Source organism: Lipophrys pholis (genome assembly GCF_963383615.2).
Source record: "Lipophrys pholis genome assembly, chromosome: 12".
Taxonomy (NCBI): Eukaryota; Metazoa; Chordata; class Actinopteri; order Blenniiformes; family Blenniidae; genus Lipophrys; species Lipophrys pholis.
The window spans coordinates 4,388,600-4,404,395 of NC_137641.1; the positions used below are offsets into that span (position 1 = coordinate 4,388,600).

The window sequence follows — 15,796 nt, forward strand, 5'->3', positions numbered from 1 at the left end:
AGATGAGGATGGGAGTGAGGATTGTTTTTGATGCTTGAATTATTACATGTATATACTTTATTCATACATGTGTTAATAACTTACTGAATTGGTAGTGTGTCATTCTTTTTGTTTTATGTCCTCCTCATAGACCTCATGATTGTTGAAATTCACCCCAGACAATTTCTTCTTTAAAGCAACATTACATTGTTTATCAAATGAAACAGAGAAATGTTCAGTTCTATATTTTACAGTCATAAACAATCATTTACAGTCTGTTGATCTCTCTGTCTTTATCCATCTATCTACATATATTTACACATGACTAGAGAACATGACTACATGAGGAGAGCTTCCTGTCTAGATGTAGTTCTCCTCTCTGAGGCCTGCAGGTCGTTCTTCAGCAGCAGGCAGCTGGACAGTCTCGCTCGCAGATCACTTCCTGCCAGGTCCCTCTGGGCGTCCTCAGTGTCACTTGGTCGTCTCCATCATCATCCCTGGAACTTCCTCTTCCTCCTCCCTGGACTTTCCTCCTCCTCCCTTCCTGGACCTTCCTCCACCACCTCCATGTTGTCACCAGATGCCACACAGACAGGCAGCAACAAGAGGACGTCTCTCCAGGCTCTCAGAAAGATGGAGCACCAGCAGGTTTGACCTGGTGTCTGTTGGGTTTCAACCTGCCTGTCAGTTAAAATTCACATGGAAAACATTTGATATATTTTGATGTAATCATGAATCAGAATTTATTTTTTCCTTCGTGTTCATGACTGTGAATATTGAGATAAAGCAGGTTGCCAGTACAGTGATATAATAACAACTGTGTGCTGCAGGCATGGGTACAGTACTTCCTCCATCAGCCAGCAGAAAGTACCTGGTAGATATAGTACTTCCTCCATCACCCAGCTGGTACTAATACTTGCTGGTACATGGAGGATCTGTGCAGGACAAAAGCATCCTGCACAGATCCCCAGTTGCCAATGTACACGTCAATAAACCTCATATATTACAGAGTCTTTTTTAACAACAGGTAGATGCAGGAAAGATTCTACCTTGCTGGCATGTTTCAGCTACATCTGTAGTCTTCCTCAGAGCTTCATCTGGTTGTGATGACATGTCGGTCTTTATCAGGTGACCGGTGTCATTAAAAAAGAGTCTATAATATATGAGGTTTAGAACGACAAAATGAACACAATTCAACTTTCAATAAACCTCCTTTGTTATGACAAATGACTCCACTATGATAGAGGGGAAAAGTTTGTTGTTTAGGTAACAGATGTGTTGTGACTCTGCAGGAGGAGGAATTAGAACGTGGCTCCATCAACGGCCCCAGCAGGAGGAAGAATTAGAAGGTGACACCATCAACCAGCAGTACAGTAGAATGCCTGATGACCAGCAGGAGGAAGAATTAGAAGGTGACACCATCAATCAGCAGTACAGTAGAATGCCTGATGACCAGCAGGAACATCAGTATCAACATAACGATGCTCCTGGAAACCCTGAAGCTGGAGTCACGACACCTCCAGGAGAGAAAGGTTCCAGGATAGGAACATTATGGACCTGTGTATCACTGCAGGGGTTCCTGGGAAATAAAAGAAAGAACTTTAGAATTTTTAAAAACAATGTCATTTTTCTTTGTACATAATGTTTCTAACTTGTGTTTTTACTGTTGTAGGTTCCGCTGAAGTTTATTAAATAAATGTTCCTTTATCTTCTGCTTGATATCTTTCTTTGCTCGATAGTGTAAGCCATGTGTGTATTTATGTATTTACTCTCACACAGTATAAACCATTTATGTATTTATTCTAAAGAGAAGTTGTTACAACTAATGATTGGAGTGATTAACTGTAGGATGTATATTAGACAAATGTAATACAGTACATATTAATGACATGACCAGAAGGATGACAACAAGCAGCAGGGAAGAAAAGCTGGTTAATTATTTAATAAACATCAAGGATCTTCATTAAAACAGTAAAATAATTGTTTGTATTAGTAGGACATTTCTGATCAGCTGCTTTTGTTGTTACTGAACTCCAAGGAGATGAAGAGTAAAATAAAGGCTGTATAGGAGGTAGAAGTAATAGTAACACTGTACTATACACGGAACTATACACTGTACTTTATACAGTACTGTACACGGTACTAAACACAGTACTATACACGGTACAATACACTGTAACATACACCGCATGTATGTGACAGAAAAGGTACTATTTTACAATAATGTTCTAAAATTTAGATCATCATATAAAATATCAGGTACAAATCACCTTCCTGCTGAACCAGAGAGGAAACAGGTTCCTCCTCCTCCTCCTCCTCCTCCTCCTCCTCCTCCTCCTCCTCTTCCTCCTCCTCCTCCTCCTCCTCCTCCTCCTCCTCCTCCTCCTCAGCTTCAGGGTCCATCATCCAGCCATGACAGCCACAGCGTCATGAAGTACTCGTGTTCCAATTCTCCATTAACGCCGATGCGTCCTCGTAAATTTGCATTTCCGCACTTCCGAGGACGCTGCAAGTAGTTACTCATGACGTAAGCGAGTACACACTGGCGCTCTAAGAATTGGGAAACGGCCACAGACATACGCAGCGCATGCAGTCCGACCTGACCCGCCCCCTTCTCCACTCTCAGCCAATCACAGACCAACTCGCTCTAACGGTGCATTCAGGTGACACGAAACAACGGAAACTAAGAAATGTCAACACTAAACCATATTATTGCCACAAGAACACAACTGCAGAGATGTTGAACTCTTTTGACATTTTTTTCTTTTTCAATCAATCAATCAATCAATGAAAGACTTAATTTCTCCTCAAGGGGGGTAATTAAAAGGTCAACAACAGACTACAACTGGGTAAATAAATACCAGTAATGGTAAAAATCTGATCATTACAAAATGAGTCAGATATAAATACAAAGAATGAAGGTCAAAGGTTAAATCTGGATCAGCAGGAGGCCAGGCAGTGATCAGAACTCACTTTGTGGCCAAACCAGTTGTCCTTTTTATTTAGAGACGTGGGGCGGTGTCGGCAACTGTTGAAAGTAACTAAAAAGTTACTTGTAATCCAATTTAGTTACTTTTAAAAACAAGTAATCAATGAAGTAACTAAATTACTTTTTAGGCGAGTGACTAGTAATCAGTAATCTAATTACTTTTGCAAGGTAACTGTGGCAACACTGGTGACCACCAACTAATATAATTTTCCTGACCTCCACCTCCTCCATGACCATTTCTCTCTCTGTAAAATTCCTTTTCTTTTCTTTTCTCTCAGGATTTAGCGTCAAATGCCGGCGATCAACGGGCCGATTGAGATGCAAAGATATTGACGAGACACTTTGCATCGACCATTTATGGTTAAAAGTGGACGTGTTGAGGGCGGGACATCAACTGTGGGACCTTCCAGGTGGACTGTGATCTATAACAGGAAAGTGCAGTACGCACGGTTTCACCAATCTGAATTTGTTTGGGCGCACGCCATTTTCAGCTTTAAAGCGCACCAACATTTTTAGTAGGAATCCTACGCAGTGTTTTATAAATGAGGCCCCAGGCCCTTGTTTTGCCAGATTTAAAATGCAGGATTTGATAGGGAGGGCGGAAATAGATGGTTTTTAACAATCAGTTCTTAAATTGAGGGGTAATTCAAGCTTTAATATTTACGGAACTGCAGCCAGATTTTCAAGGAATTGTTGACAACAGGGTTCTGTTAGATGTTATGAATGTTAACAGGGAGACGAGAAGTGAGGAGGGACTGGAGAGAGAACCTTGAAGATCGCCGTTCTATTTGAGCCCATGAAGGATCTGTGTCGGCTTCATTGTCCAGCCAATGACAGAGCTTATTAATATTGCATGACCAATAGTATTGTATGATGTTACGTCGTGCAAGACCGTCCCGCTTTTTGGGAAGTTGTAGAATAATTTTTTTGATGCAAGGAGTCTGGTTCAACCACAAACATTATATTATTGTCTGATCTGTTAAAAAAAAGATTTTCTTATAAAAATTGGAATGTGTTGGAACAAATAAAGAAATTTAGGGAGAATCACCATCTTTACCAAGTTACCAGTTAGAGAGAGGGGGAGGGAAGACCAGCGGGACATAGCCACAGTCATGCCGGTAACGCATTAATTAATAACACGTTACTCTGTCATTAAAATGTTGCATAGAGCAGGTTGTGCAAACAAATAAATACTATTGCTCTATTTAAAACAGATAAATAGTGCAACAATAGACTAAACTATGTACTAATAAATACCAGTAATAGTAAAAATCTGATAATAAAACCATGAGTCAGATATAAATACAACAAAGAATGAAGGTCAAAGGTTAAATCTGGATCAGCAGGAGGCCAGGCAGTGATCAGAACTCAGTTTCTGGTAAAACCAGTTGTCATTTTTATGTTGAGATTGAGGGGGGCATGTTGTTGGCAGCTGCTGAAAGTAACTATAAGATTACTTGTAATCTAACTTAGTTACTTTTAAAAACAAGTAATCAGTAAGGTAACTAAGTTACTTTTTCAAGGAATAACTAGTAATCAGTAATTGGATTACTTTTTCAAGGTAACTGAGTGAGTTGTGACGCCAGCTTATGCGCCGCGAGAGCTAACAGTTAAGAATCCAAATGAATGAGGTTGATTATTTACTGGTGTATAAATGTAAAACTCTGACTTTAGAGGAGAAACTGGAGGTAAAGTGAGTGTAAGGTCATAATAAAATCTGTGTAAGAATCTCACTTGTAAATCAATATGCTGCTCGTCTAGTGGAGGAATTCTTTCCTTGCAATCAGTAGGCCCGTGTTCAACTCCCCACCGAGACACAGTTTAGTTTATTAAATGATTTAATCAGAGGCTATTCCCCGTGTTAAACCTTTTCACAAGATGGGATCCTACAGGATATGGTTGTCATGAAGATGTTGGAGCTCAAAACTTCTGCACAAACTTTAGTTTGGTATGAAGTGGTGTTGAACTCTGCGCTCAGTAGACCTGTGTGTGTGTGTGTGTGTGTGTGTGTGTGTGTGTGTGTGTGTGTGTGTGTGTGTGTGTGTGTGTGTGTGTGTGTGTGTGTGTGTGTGTGTGTGTGTGTGTGTGTGTGTGTTCAGTGAAGTGTATCAGTGTGCAGCAGTCAGTTTCTGTTCAGTCTGACTGAGGGAGGTTTTTGTACGACGGTTTTTCACTGTGTGAACACCCACTGACTGTTGATGTAATGAACACTCTGACAGTAATAAACTGCAGCATCTTCAGCTTGAACTCCACTGATGGTCAGAGTGAAGTCAGAGTTTGATCCACTGCCTGTAAAACGATCTGGAGTCCCTGATTCTCGAGTGTTGGTGTAGTAAATGAGCAATTTCGGAGGTTGTCCATCTCTCTGTTGGTACCAGGCTAAAAGGTGCTTACTGCTATAAACACGAACATTCTGACTGGTCCTACATGTGATGGTGACGGAGGCTCCCAGAGCAGAGCTGACTGCTGCAGGCTGAGTCACTGTGACCTGGCCTCTGGACTCTGAGGAAACACAGACAGAAACATCAAGCAGCCTCATGGTTTTGTGGGCTTCATTTCAGAGGGACGGATGTTGACAGAGGAGAGGAGTTTGATTCTCTGGACTTTACCTGTGAAGCAGCAGCAGAGGAGAGTCCAGATGAGGACGCAGATCACACTCATGTTTCTGATGAGGAGGATTTCTCTGTCTTCTGTTGTCATGAAGGACGGCTGTCAGTCATCCAGTCTTCAACTGTCAGGACTATAAACTCTCCCAGAGCACTGGAGCATGGTGCTGCTGATGCAAAGTGGCTCTATGGAAATGTTCTGACTGACTCCAACAGGGACCTGGATCACTTTCATCTCTCACTTTCACTCTGGATTCAAACTTTTATGAGTTATTAAGGAATTAAACTGAATAATTTAAGATACGTCTGTAGTTTTTATATTTTAATTTCTAATTTTGCTGTTAAATCCCTTCAGGAATAAATTCCAATAGACATAATAGAAAAAAATAGAAAATAATCTTTAAAACAATCTCTATAAATATATGTATTTCAAGTAGACATTGCAGAATAAAGAACTGTTCTCTTGTGTTCCATTAGGATCAGGTGGTAAAAGTTGTTTTGGTGAGTTTGTTGGTTTCAGAATCAGAGAGTGGCGTCTCTCTACAGTCAGAGGTTTTTGTACAGCGGCTCAATGAGTTTGTATCACTGTGGTACACGTTCGGTGGAGGAACCAGACTGGATGTTGGAAGTAAGTTTATTCTCCTTTTAATACTTTCAACTAAATAATTCAAATTCATACATTAAACCTTGGTTTGAATGATTTGAGATTAGAAAGATGTTTTTTTTTCTTAATAATTATTGTAGTGATCAAGTTTTAATCTCCATTGATTTCATGTAGTTTAGCTCAGCTCTGTTTCACTTTAATTTGATCACAGAGAAAAGTTATTAGTTTTAAATTTACACCGGATTAAAATCTCATTAGGATTAAATGACAAAACCAAAGATATTGTCAGTCTTTAAATGTGCTCAGTTAGAGCCTGATGGCTGTGGAACACACTGTTTTAACTCTACCAGTCTCATGTTGAAGCTGTTTTTACACTGACCTGTGTATTTAGGGACATTTCTGGTGCACTGGTCTGTCTTTGGGCTGAGTTTTAGTTGACATGTCCACTGTTTGAAATGTGTTTGTGTTGGAATGTGTGCAGGTTTTATTCTTCTTGTTTTATTGAGTGTCTCTTCATCACAGCTGGATTTATTCTTGATTCTATAGAATGTTTCCCAATTCTGTTTCTCTTCTTACTTTAAAATGCATCATTAATATTGTTATTTTACAGTAAAATAGAAATACTGATGATAAATGTTATAAAATTATGAAAACCTCTTGATATATATTTCACTGTTTTCTTTTACATTTTGCTCTAAATAATTGAAAATATTAATTTAGATTTGAAGTTCATGTTAAAGTTTCCAGTCATAAGTTGTAAAGTGTAAACTTTCTGATAACGTTGATGCAAATGAAGAGTAAACGTTGAGACATCAGCTTGTGTTCCTTCCTGTGTAGTTTGAGGTATTTCAGGTCAAAGTGTTGGATGATTCTCTCTGTGCTGATGTGCATGAGAGGCTTCTTAAAGGGAAGTGAAACAATGTGTGAGTGAGTGACTGCTGGAGCAGAAAAAGCCTCTGACAGCAACTTCTTCCAGGACCAAATCAGCTGTCTCCCACTAAAGCTGTCCAGGTGTGTGCTGGTTGATTGACAGCTGGGTGCTCCCTGTCCTCTAATTTGATTGGTGTCTCCTAGGTGATACCCGCCCCACCCTGACGGTGCTGCCCCCCTCCAGAGAGGAGCTGCAGCAGGGGAAGGCCACGCTCATGTGCCTGGCCAACGAGGGCTTCCCCTCAGACTGGAGTCTGAGCTGGAAGGTGGAGGACAGCAGCAGCAGCAGCAGCAGCAGCAGCTGGGAGGAGAGCAGGAGCCCCGGGGTGCTGCAGAAGGACGGCCTCTACAGCTGGAGCAGCACCCTGAGGCTCCCTGCAGACCAGTGGAGGAAGGTGGGCTCTGTGACCTGTGAGGCCACCCGGGGCTCCCAGACTCCCCTCAGAGAGACACTGAGGAGAGACCAGTGTTCCCAGTCCTGACCGGACTCACTGGGACTCTCACACTGCTTTTACTCTCACACTGATCTCACCTCTGTCATTCACCCTCTTTCACTTTCTTCTATCATCAAAGCAAACTGACTTCATCAATATTCATCTTCTTTCATCATCATTTTCTTCAAGCTTTGACAAAATAAAGACAGTTTTCACCTCAATCTTTGGTCTTTCATGACTTTTTTACAACAATAAAATCATCATGGCAAAGATGGATGAATGTAAAAATATTATATGAGAGTGTTTATATCCTCACATCCTTATTTATATCTTTCAATAAAAGCTGGAAGTTGAAACGTATTTGCATGTCCTATAAATGGTAGGATTAGATTGTAACAGTGGCAGCCTTGCATTTCAGACCTCGGCCTTCACTAGTGCTGGTCTGAGTCAATCCACCCCTCAATCACTTTTTTATGGCTACAAAAACCAGGTCATCATGCAGAGATGCAGTATAAAAAGCCTTTGCATCACAGATAGATACTCGTGTTGCCAGAATAAATACCTTTATGATGAAAAGAATCAAAGTTCAAGTCTCCTTCTGCTGCTTTCACTACTAATCCACACTCTCAGTTACAAACTTCACCAATACAGGTGATTCTTGATCTTCTTGAAGATTCATTGGAGCCAAAAAGAAGTTCCAGGAATATCAGGAGTGTCAGGCCCATTTCAGAACTATCTTCAGATGCATTAGGTCACATTAAGAATGTCAGGAATGTGGCTGGAACGATGGATAATGATTTTGGTAAGTGTCAGATAATACTGCGACAAGAAGAGTGGAGGATTTAGTGGAGGAGTGTTCTTCACCTCTGATCTCTGACTAAAAGAAACAGACTTTCTGATGCAACATACATCAGAGGGATTTCTTCATCCCATCACTTTTCTCACTGATTGGTGAGTGAATTCATTCGTTTTTGTTTATTTGGCATCTAATTCGTGTTTATAACAGAAATTACAACAATTGTAATAACAGGTTCATTTATATAGCAGTTTTTATACTTCAAATGCAACAGATCACAATTAAAAACAATAAATGGATGAAATAAGAACAGAAACCAAAGCAGCACTGAAACAACAATTATGGAATTTAAACAGTAACAAACTGAACATCTCTCCCTGGATCTCTGTCTCTCTCTCTCTGTGTAAATAATTAGATAGCTGGTTTTACACTTACTTTTTTCAAGAGTGCTTTTTTAAGTCACCCTCAAAACCAGTTTTTAAAATCCCAGGCTTAAATTATTCCTACAACCACCTTGACTACTATTACTATAATAATAATGATAACAACAATAATAATAGTAATAATGGTAACATCAGCTAACATTTGCAAATAAAACAACTTTTACTGACGTCGTGCAAAAAACCTGCGATGGTTCCGGCCCTTGGTTTGGCATGCTGCTCTGATTTTGGCCCTCGGGGGGAAGTAATTGAGGCCTGATCTATATTATGTCTGTAGTGGAGCAGGTGTCAGCATAGACATATACACTAGACGCCACACAGCCTGTGTCCGCCCACCGCTCCCATACGTCAGAGCGGCCGCCATCTTGTGAGGGGCAAGTCTGACCCGTCAGCCTAAACAAGTCTATGTGACAGCGAAGTGTTTTCTGAAGAAAAACCACGCAAATATACATTTACATGACTGTGAAGAATCATTGCTTTCATTTTTAATTGATTAAATTAAAAAATATTTCATTTATTTATTTAATGTAGCGTACTTATAGAAAGTATTGAGAGGAAATGGAAGAAGTTTGCAGATGGGACATTGGGACGCTGTCCTCTCCTTTTAGAGCAGCAACATGATGGAGCCATGACAAATATATGCAAAAGAGTTTATTTACACACAATGTGACATTTATGTACAATGAACATGTACAATAGGGCACAAGTTATAACTTTTTTGTGTAACAAATTTAGATTTTTTTTAACATATTTACACACAATAAAATATTTACTTATTATACATTCATTTATGTTTACATAGTTGCCTTTAATATTACATAGAAAATAATTGTTACATATTTACCTATTACATGTTTATTTATTGTGACACATTTATCTATTATTACATATTATATGACATTTTCTCTTTCAGCTCTTCATTTATTAGATTTTTCACTCTCAGTTCCTCCAGAAGACCCCCCACTGTGCTCTTTGCCCTCCGTTCTCCATCTTTTCATTCCTCTTCTCTCTCCTCAGACTCTCCACCTCGGCCATGGCTTCACTGAGTCTGGCTGTCAAAGCATCAGGACATGTGGGCAGTGCATAGGAGAGGTCCTAGTGAGGAAAAAGGATTTACATGTTCAGAGTCCTGTGTTATCACATTAATTCACTGCTTGTGCAACGTGCAATCAATTGATCTGCTATCCTAATCAATATATATAATAATAATGTTTGTGTACATGTCAGTATGTCTAAAAGGAGTGAGGTGTGACATGTTGCTCACAGCTGTTTGAGCACAGCCAGACAGAACTTCCTACTGGGATCAGGCTGAGGTTCTCCTGCTGGAACAGGCGGGGAACAGTACACTGACTGGTTCTGAGCAACTCATTTCTTTTGAAATGTAATATTCTACACACTGCAACTAAAATAGCCTCCGTTAGATGAATCCAATAGACGTTGATATTGTTGTTGTTTTTATTTGAGGACGAGCTTCAGCCAGGGAATAGAAAACATTTCCCACGGCTCCAGCTCATCTATGTCCCAAGTTAATGTTATATGAGCTAAACACAACAACAACAACAATAAATATGTTTTTCCTACCTGTGGGAGGTAATCCCACGCAGTCCATTGTCCTTGTTTTGTCTGTTTGTACAACCAAAAGCAGAACAGTGATGCTGTATTGTTGCTGAAGTCCTGACAAATGGCCCTCACAAGATGGCGGAAAACTCTGAGCTGTAAAGCAAACGGAGGGAGGAGGAGGGGAATCCCCAAACCACTACTGGACCCCGGCACAGAGACAGCAGTCACTGCCAGAGGGCTTTTCCACCAAAGAGAACCAGGAGCTAGTTCAGGGCCGGTGCCAGAGCCAGTTCTGAAATGAGCACCACCAAAGAACCGGTTCTTTTCCCACCGTTAGCGGAGCCAAGTGAGAGCCACGTCATTGCGTCACTCCAAAACGTGATACGTCACTGATTTAAACAATTTGGCGCTGACAGCGCTCATCCAGGTACAAGGAGACGGACTGTATTCATCGGTTTAGTCCGGGTCGCTCCATCTAGTTTGGCCTGAACCTCAGATGCACCAAAGAGCCAGAAGACATTACGTCTCTTCTTGTCTCTATTGGTGTTTTTTCACGTCCTTCTTCTTTTAGTCCGGAGTCTCAGAGTGGACCTAGAGGGGGAAAAATAACGCATATATGAGTTTGGGGCTTATCTTTCAACATTTGGGCGTTACATTGTGAATTTCTGCTCCTTTCACTTTATTTCTGGACGTGTCTGAATCAAATGCTTCAACATTGGAGAAGAATGGAGGTGTAGAATGATAGAACGCAGCTCTGAAAGCTGTTTCCATGGCAACCTACGTAAACACTCTGATTAAAGTTCTCTTTCACATGAAGCCGTTAAAAGGCTCATTTTATGCCTATAAAATCCAACTTTCATTTACAGTAGTATGTAGTTTGTTTTTTAGGTGCTGATGAACCAAAAGTATTTATTATGAAGAAGTTCTGTGGTTATAAAATAATATCGGAGCGTCTCGGAGCGGAGCGGAGCGCCCCCTGCAGCCTCACACTGCATTGCGCAGCGTCTGCAGCGCCTCAGCCTGCGGCGCCTCAGCCTGCGGCGCCTCAGCCTGCAGCGCCTCAGCCTGCGGTGCCTCAGCCTGCGGTCAGAACGTGAAACAAGACCTGGACGTGACGTTAGTTATAATAATGTCACCATGAAAAGTGCGAAAAATAAATGACAATGGAAAACTGCTTCTAAATTCTAGCCGACGGAGCTGACTGACAGTGGAGGAGCGCGGCAGCATCTCGAGAGCCGCGGCTCCGAGAACGCGGATTAAATAAATCCCGTTCCCTCGTATTATTAACTTCAGGGAGCGACTTATTATATCGTTCCCACACGTTATTTAAAATTTTTTCTCTATAACCACTCTGGGGCTCCATGTTCGCTGTAGTTTTCAGAAAGCCGGTACAGCCTCGCTTCCGCCTTTTAGGCAGCGATAACTCCAGAGATAACTCCAGAGATAACTCCAGAGATAATTCCAGAGATAACTCCGCCCCCAGCTGAAGATGCGTCGGGTCCCAGTCTGGCTCCTCTTTGGCCCAGCAATGAAGTGGGTCCAGCGTAGCACCAGTTTAGCCCCTGTTTGGCCGGGGCTTTGGAAGTGGAAAGACAAAGAACTGGTGCTGAGTCTGGCCCTGGACCAGAACTAGCACCTGCAATACCCAGCAATATGCAGGGAGCTGATTTACAGAAGGAAAGTTAGATTTAATCATCTCCAGCATTAGTTCATGTTGTTCTTCTCAGTGTAATTTTCATCATCTTCATAGTAGTAATTACAGTAGACTGATTAACTATAAACTATTCAGAGAAACACGTAATATACACTCTTAAAAATGTTGGGTTAAAAATAACCCAACCTGGGTTATTTTTTAACCCAACACTGGTTAACTATTGGACAGAACACATGCTGGGTTATTTTGACCCAACAAGTTGGGTTGGCCTCTTTAAACCAACAGTTGGGTTGTTTATATAACCCAACCATAGGCTCAATTTGACTACACTGTTGGGTTCTTTCTACTCAATCAGTTGGGTTGTTTATATAACCCAACCATAGGCTCAATTTGACTACACGGTTGGGTTCTTTCTACTCAATCAGTTGGGTTGTTTATATAACCCAACCATAGGCTCAATTTGACTATACGGTTGGGTTCTTTCTACTCAATCAGTTGGGTTGTTTATATAACCCAACCATAGGCTCATTTCTAGTTATTAATATTCTATTGTAATTATATAATATTGTTGTCTATTTATTGATTAAATATACTCTGACACAAAAAATTAAGAATAAATATTTATTACAATTCAAAATTCACCAAATACAAAATATTTAAATTAACAAACTTTATTAAAAAACAGGGAACAGTGATTTACACAAACTTTTAGATACTAAACATATGAACAATTTTGCAAAAAAAAATTCTGAACAATTATTTATCACAATTTACAGAACACAAAAATATTTTAATGAACAAAATTCCTGTAATTGTAATTTTAAAAAAAACAGGGAACAATGACAATCTTTTCAGAACAACAATATCTACAAACAATTGTAGGATGATATCTACAGACGAAACGGTGTCCTGGCCTAACTGGAGGCCAGTGATAGAAGCTGGCTCCTGAGGAAGCCAACTGCTGGTGAAACGGTTCCCTCCAGTTCAAACACCACGCTTTGGAGGAACTGCCATGTTGGCGTGCACTCTTTTGGGTAGTGCAAGTCAAAAACATAAAAACTTTTAAAACAAATATCCACTGCTGCAAGGGCTGTTTCGGCCTCAATTGTCCTCCCCGAGATCACAGAAAATGCCTGCGAGTAGTGCGTCCCGCTCTCCAGCAGGAGGACATGGGGGCATCATCTCGTCGTTTTTGCCTGCTCGAGGTATTCCACCATGTTGGTTCCGACCTATGATGAGAAATAAAATAGATAAGGTAAGTATCGCTACTTGGGCAAAGCAAGTATCATTAGCTCACAACTCGAGCTCTTTCAACCCATTCCTACCAAACTTTGTTGAACCCCCTTCCACTGCAGTTACATCTAAAGTCTTCTGGGGTGTGCCTCCAGCTTTGCAAATCTACACACTGCATTTTTGTCTGTTCACAAAGACAAATATTTTTCATTGGGGTTTTCAGTGATCGACAAACACAAGGTAACACACATTTGAGTAGTGAAACAAAAATTATACATCATACTCAGTCATCTAATACAGAGGGGGCTAAATACTTTGAACCACATTTCACTGCAGTTACAGCTAAAAGTATTCTGAGGTGTGTCTCTACCAGCTTTGCACATCTACACACTGCATTTTTTGTCCATTCTTCTTTGCACAACAGCTCCAGTTGTCAGATTGGAGAGCATCTGTGAACAGCAGTTTTCAAATCTTGCCAAAGATCCTCAGTAGGATCCAGGCTTCATATTTAGCTCCATCCATCCTCCCATCAACTCTGAGCAGCTTCCCTGTCCCTGCTGAAGAAAAGCCCCCCGCAACACGATGCTGCCACCATGAACCTGGACACATCATCCACCGTGTGAAACATGGTGGTGGCAGTTCACAGATGTTTTGTTTTGCTAAGAAGAATGGACAAAAAATGCAGTGTGTATATGTGCAAAGCTGGTAGAGACACACCCCAGAAAACCCCCTCTGTATCAGAGGACTGAGTATCATATCATTTTTGTTTCACTTCTCAAATGTGTGTTACCTTGTGTTTGTCGATCACTGAAAACCCCAATAAAAAGTATTTAAGTTTGTGGTTGCTACATGACAAGGGGCGTATAAGTTCAAGGGGTATGAATACTTTCACAAGGCACTTTAATAAGTGTGAATAACATAGATTCATCCAGATGAGACTTATTTAATAAGCAAAAAAATGTTTGTCGTAGTGCCTTTAACAATGAAATCATGCGGCATGTGCAGTCTTCTGATGCGAGTTATAACTTTTAAGAATTGTGCTTTGTGAAATGAGTAACATTATCTAACGTTGCACTGTCACTCATTCCAAGGATATAACGTTTTTACCATGCCCTTTGTTATATAAAGATGAATGTTTCCTTCCAACTTTTTAAAACAACAACTGGGGTTGTTTCTAAATGAATTTATGTTTTGATTTATGCTCAAAGTTGAATTACTTACAGGTAGCACATCCATGAATGCTCTTCTTGACTCATTAATGGTGGCCTCTCAGTTCATCCACATCGGTGAGTTTCCCTTCGCGTTTCACAAGACTTATTATCTTGACTGCATCAAGAGGAACCCACTTCTCAAACAGCTTTGGGGCAGCCTCACCGTGAAGGATAGCAAAGTCCTGCGCAATCTAAAAGATGGAGACAAATTGAGAAACAAGGTCATTTAAATAATATGTCAATATTATATTATAATATTATGTCAATTTATTTATAATAGTAGTGGCTACCAAGTTAGTACCAATAAAATAATGTGACATTGAAACAACTTAAATTGACTTACCACTAAACCTGTCAATGATCCCGGGAAGCTGCCACTCAATCAATTTGGATCTCACAAAATCCTCCATGAGGTGGGAGAATCAAACTGCAAAACCAACACAAAGAATTAAAATAAAACAAACGTATCATAAATAACTCATTCAGTAACGTTAAATCAGAGGCCTTTTCACTGTCGTAACAATTAACTTCTCTACGGTTTTAAACTACTTTTAGACTTGAGCAAATTAGAAAGTTACCGGTTCCGCCTCGGCAAACTCAAGCTGGCTAATACGGCGCGGACTGGCTAGCTACGTTGTTATATATGGAAGCCAAATTGATGAAAAACCTCACGTTGTCCTCCTAACTTTAAAACAAATATACTCGAGTTACTTCGAAACTGCTACGTAGCGCCCAGGCTAACATGCTAACTTGCTACGTTTAATGAAATGGAGTTTGTGCATGCTAATAACATTAGCTAACAGCTTGCTGACTTACCAATAGATGGTAAAGTTGCTCATTGGGGCGTCATTAACTCACATCTAAACCTTATTCCCTAAAGCCCTGGCCGCAAAGGCTTCCATGTATCTATGTAGCTCACAATCACTGCTACACACGCTCATATTACGTTGAACCATTCGTATGACCAACATACACGGTTACTACAATAAGCTTTATATACATATTATTCATATAAATTAAACAATGTGGTGAAACAATAGTGCACACGTAACAAACCTTGATTTGTAAAGAGCTGAGTCTCAGTATGTCTTGGTGTAGCGAGATTTTTCCGATCCAGCATCCGGGCACTGCTCGCAACTGGTGGTCGAATGAGTGGGTGTCACCTGGGAGGAACGTTACTGTTGGTTGCGCATGCGCGATCGTCAACCCAACATGTTGGGTAGTCCGAAATAACCCAACACAGTATAATGGAAATTACAACCCAACAGCTAATAACCCAACTACCAATGACAATAACCCAGCAAATTGGGTTCTTAGATTACCCAACTTAATGAAAACAACCCAATTAAACTACCCAACA

General features: G+C 40.5%; 2 gene segments (V, D, J or C); one reads left to right on the forward strand and one right to left on the reverse strand.

Annotated features, from left to right (window-relative positions):
- The window catches only part of LOC308117567 (immunoglobulin kappa variable 4-1-like), a 93,676-nt gene that overhangs the window by 32,143 nt on the left and 45,737 nt on the right, over window positions 1-15,796 (reverse strand).
- On the forward strand, window positions 4,081-7,762 carry LOC308117851 (Ig kappa-b4 chain C region-like). The segment is given in 3 exons: window positions 4,081-4,086; window positions 6,121-6,202; window positions 7,253-7,762.